Here is a 5,523-nt window from a genome sequence, read left to right as displayed (position 1 = left end):
AGGGGGTGGGGGTGTGAGCGAAAGGGGTAAAGGGGCACATATGTATGGTAATGGATAAAAACTAAACTCTTGGTGGTGAGCATGATGCAGTCTACACAGAAACTGATATGTAATGATGTACACCTGAAATTACACAATGTTATAAACCAATATGACCTTAATAAAGTAATTTTAAAAAATAAAGGTGAATTGAATCTGAGTGCAATTAAAAAAAATAAAGAAAAAGAAAAAGTGTATAATCCTTAGAAATAACTTGAGGCAACCCAAGGAGAACTCTGAAAAGTGGAAAGAGGAGCTCTATTGATGCGTTGGTAAGGTGTGCAGAGAAGAGTAGCATTCTGTAATCCTATGATTAAGTCTTAGTCTTTTACTGAGCCTGTATATCTTGTCTGTGACCTTCCTAAGTGATTCTTCTTTTTTCTTACTTTAGGTTAGACAGGAAGGCTAGAAAGGGTTGAACTGGGGTACTTCCCTTTCTCCCGTCAAAGGCTCAAGGAGACTGGAATTGGGTATTTTCTTTCCTCCATGTCAAAGTCTAGAGGGAACTGGAGTTGGGTATTTCCCTTCCTCCAAATCTGTTTGGCTTTGGTAAAATAGTTTCCCTTAAGGGCTTGCCTTTTTTAAGGAGAAAAGAATGCCCTGGGTGTATTTCAAAATGGTTACTTTCCTCTTGACCCTGATGGAAGCTTGAGGAGATTTTTCTCCAATCTTCACCCTGAGAATCTGATAGGGCTCCTGAAAGTAAAACTCACGAAAGTTTGGAGACCTCTATAAGACTGGGGACCTTGATTTTTTAACTCTTCAAGCTAGTTCATACTGAACCTCCAGCAATTCATGAAATACAGTTTGAGTTTATTCTAGTATTGACCCCAACTGCAGGCTTCTACTCCTGGGCTTTTGCCTCAGCAAGCTGAGATTATAAATATCTGCCTCTCTTTCCATTTTTCAGAGTAGCAGTTTCCCCTATGACCTCAATTCTCTGATATATCTAAAAAGAGTTGTTGTTTTCCAGTTTCTTAAGCTTTTTGTAGTTGTGAGGATATGAGTTATGAGCTCTAAGCTTTTTAGATGTCAGATCAAAAATTGGAAGTCTTGGAACACTTTTCTAAAAGCAATTTATTCATTTGTTCATGCAAGCATATGAATCTATTTAATAACTTTTCTCAGTGGATTTCTGAGCTTAGATTTTGTTTTGAAGCCCTTGTTCTTGGGCAGAAAAAAATATTTTCAAAATAAAACTAGTTTAATTTGATTAAGAAATGGCCCTATGGACTTAGCACATCATCTGATGGCGCATTCTCTAAAGTGTTATATTCTACTTAAGATATAATAATTATAGTCAAGACAATCTTTAAAAGCTTAAGTAATAAAGTAATATATATATAAATGAACAATAATCCAAGAACCTCTCTATGCTTAAAAAAGAAGTAATATGGTTAAGCCTTCTAAAGGAGAGGTGGAACTTGGGTTTGGCTTTGAAAGATAGGTACGAGTAGACCTTCTCTTCCCATATCCTGATTTTCAAATTAGTTTTTCGTTATCATGAATGGAATGGGATTAGTGCAAGTTGTATGAGAGGTAAGTGGAGACACTGTTCTTGAAAATAGTGTCAAACCTCCACACATATGTCTGCAGGTGTGAACTATGGGCATCCGGGTCCCAGGGTTCTTTTAACAGCAATACAATAGAAACACTTCCCTCTCAACCCTGTGTTTTACCACTTCTCCCAGCTTCATTGTTTTGACTCATTGGTACCCTCTCAATTTTTTCATGTGCCAGCCCTGACCTGAGAAAAGCCCCAATATTAGAGCTGCACTACTGTGGCAGCACTGTGGGTGCCTGAAATCTCGAGAGAAAATGTCTCTGTTTGGGTAGAGGAGCAGAGAAAATGGGCCTCTGTTCTTTGAAGAGTGGGTAAGATTCCTGTTATTTTATCTCATTTTGTCCCACTGGTTTGCCCCAAAAGTGGAGTGAGTTGTGCAGAGTTGGATGACAGCCTGGCAGGCTAAATCCTGAGAGAATCCCATTTTTCTGGCCCGAGTAAGTACGAAAACAGACTCCTGCAGTAATTTGTGTGTAAGGGAAATACTGTACAGGAGAAAGCTGGAGAAGGGGATGAATAGAAATGTTCTAATCTGACAGGGAGAGGAAAAAAAATATTATTAAAAAAATGGAATGAATCTCAGGAAGGTATGGAGTATCAAAAATTTAAAACTTCTGTCATTGGAGTCCCAAACAGAGGAGGAGATTGCTGTAGGAAAATATTTGAAGAAATAATGGCTAAAAAACTTTCCACATTTGATAAAAGACAAATTTTTAGATTCAAGAAGTTCAGTGAACCCTAGACTGTATTAGTGCCAAGAAAACCTAACCCAGACACATCACAATCAAATTGGTGAAAACAAAAGATGAAAAAAATCAAAAGCAGCCAGAGAGGGATGAAACATATAGAGTAACTGTGATTCAAATAATTGTAGGTTTCTCATCAGAATCAGTGGGGGTGAGGCGACTGGAACAATAGCATCTTGGTGAGAGCAAAGGACTGTAAACCTAGAATTTGATATCCAGCAAAAATATCCTTCAGAAATGAAGATGAATAAAGATATTCTCATATGCAGGAGATCTAAGAGATTTCATCAGCAAATCTGTTCTAAAAGAGATGCTAATTGATGTTATTTGGGCCAAATGAAAATGATTCCAGAGGGGATCTTGGAACTTAAAGTGTGATGGAAGAACAAAATAAATGGTAAATATTTAGGTAGATATAATAAATTTTTTTATCCTCTTTTGAAATATCCTTCTATAAAATGTCTATGACTCTTGAAAGCAAAAATTATAAAATTGTCACAGTTAGGGTTTCAACGTATGTAGATGTAACACATGGCAGCTATGACATAAACAGCTGTAAGATAGAACATATTGTAATGCTTCTATATTTGCATTTCAGTGGTAAAATGTTAACTATAAATAAAATGTGGAAATATATAATTTTATTAAAATCTCTAAATCAATCAATAAAATTCCACAGAGATAGAACCCAAAGCACACACAGGGGCACGTGTGCGCGCACGTGCACACACACACACACACACACACACACAAAGTATTTAAACCATCCAAAGAACAATAAAATATAGGAGGCAACCAAAATATAATAAAATGGTAGACATAAATACAAGCATTTCAATAATTATATTAAATGTAAATAATAAATAAAAAACAGAGCCTGTCATATCTGATTAAAAAAAATCATAACCCAACTATATGCTATCTGTAAGACACTCTCTTTAAATATCCTAACATAGGTTAAAGGTAAAAGATTAGAACTTGATATAGCATGCAAATACTAATAAAAAGTTTTAAGTGGTTATTATAGACAAAGTAGACTTCAGAGTAAGGGACTTTACTAAGGTTGAAGAGGGATGTTATTACCTGATGATAAATGGACAATTCACCCAGAGTAGACAATCATAAATATGCATGTACCTAATAAAAGACATCCCAAATACATGAAGCAAAACTTATAGAACCAAGGAAAGACATAGCATATCTACAATTATATACTCATAGATTCCATATTGCTGCCAGTAGTTGACAGAAAATGAGCAAATATATAGCAGACCTGAAAAAATTATCAGCAATTTTGACCTAATTGATAGGTATAGAATCCTGAAAAATAGAATATATTCTTTTCACATGCATGTAGAACATTTAGCAAGATAGACCATATTCTGGGCTGTAAAACAAGCCTTAAAATTTTTTAAATAATTGACATAATGCCAAGTATGTTCTCTGACCATAACAGATTTAAACAAGTAATATATAACAAATATTTGAGAAGCCTCCAAATATTTGAAAACTAAACTACAGATTTCTAAAATAAAACCATAGTATATAAAGGAAGCCTCACAGGAATGAAAGTCTAACGTCTCAAACTATGTGTGATGCAGCTACAGCAGTACTCTAGTGGGAAACTTACAGCATTAAATGTTTATATTAGTAAAAAGAAATGTCTCAAACCATTAATCTAGGCATCTACCTTAAGAAAATTAAAAAAAGAAGAGCAACTAAAACCCAAAGCAAACAGAAATAAGGAAATAATAAACATAGAGCAGAAATCAATGAAGTTGAAAGCAGAAAGACATTTTGGGAAAAAAATCACTTAAGCCAAAAGCTTCTTCCTTGTAAAGGTCAATAATATTGATAATTTTTTGTTATTGTTGTTCAGCTAGGCTAAACAAAAACAATCGAGAAGTCTCAAAGTACAAATATCAGGAATGAAATAGGGGCTCACTGTGGACCTTGCAGAAATTAAAAGAAGAATAAGGTGTAAACATGAATAATTATATGGAACAAAATGTGACAAATTAGATGGACCAATTCCTTGAAAAATAGAAACTACCAAAACTAACAGTACTAGAAATAAACAACATCTGACTATTTTTGTCACTCTTAGGAAATAGAAGTCATAGTTAACCTTCCAACAAAGAAAATTCCTAACCATAATTATTTCATTGGTGGATGCTTCTAAACATTTAAGGAAGATATAATAGCAATTCTATATATCTCTTTCATGAAATATAAGAGCAAGTTATATTCCAGCCTCATTTTATGTGGCCAGCATTACCTTGATACCAAAACCAGAGAAATATATCACAAATAATAAAGATGACAGATCAATATCCCTCATGAACGTAGACATAAAACTTCTCTACTAAATATTATCAAATAGTATCTAGCAATGTATAATAAGGTTAATACATGACAGAGTTTGGTCTGGTTCATAACTGAAAGAGTAATTGAATATTTGGAAGTGAATCATATAATTCATCATACCAACAAACTAAAGAGGAAAATATATCATCTCAATAGATGCAAAAAGAAAAGGATTTGACATAATTTAAAACCCATTCATTATAAAAAGTGTTAGCAGATTTGGAATAGAAGGCAACTTTATTAATGTGATAAATGGAATCTCATAAACACTGATAATAACATCATATTAATCATTAAAGACTGGTTTCCCTCCTATGAACAGGAACTGGGCAAATATGTCAGATTTCACCACTACCATTCAGCTTTGCCCTGACAGTTATAGCCAGGCCATAAGGGAAGAAAAGCAATAAAGGACATGTATTTTCATATATTAGCAATGATTGGAATGTTTGGAAATCAAAATTTAATTAACAGTACCATTTACAGTAGCCCCCCCAAAAAAACCCCATGAAATATAAGGAAGTCATGCTTTGCATATTATTGTGGGACTGTGAAAATGACTGCTAGCTAAAACCATGCAAAGCAATATTAATTAACAGAAAAATTACAGTTGTTCCATTACCTGAAAATTTTTTTGCCAAAACATTAAAAATTTTCTTACTGTCAGTTAAAAATGTATAGGGAAATGGAAGCATTAGTAAAACTAATATTTATTTATGATATTGTAATATGAAATGCTAGAGCCATTTAAAATTAAAATATTTCATTATAAAACATTATCAAGAGTAGTTTTAACAGTGTTTGCTT

This window comes from Ceratotherium simum, chromosome X, assembly GCF_057802395.1.
Source record: "Ceratotherium simum simum isolate JZ-2026a chromosome X, ASM5780239v1, whole genome shotgun sequence".
NCBI lineage: Eukaryota > Metazoa > Chordata > Mammalia > Perissodactyla > Rhinocerotidae > Ceratotherium > Ceratotherium simum.
The sequence above is the reverse complement of the archived record's forward strand: the minus strand, read 5'-3'. Positions refer to the sequence as shown.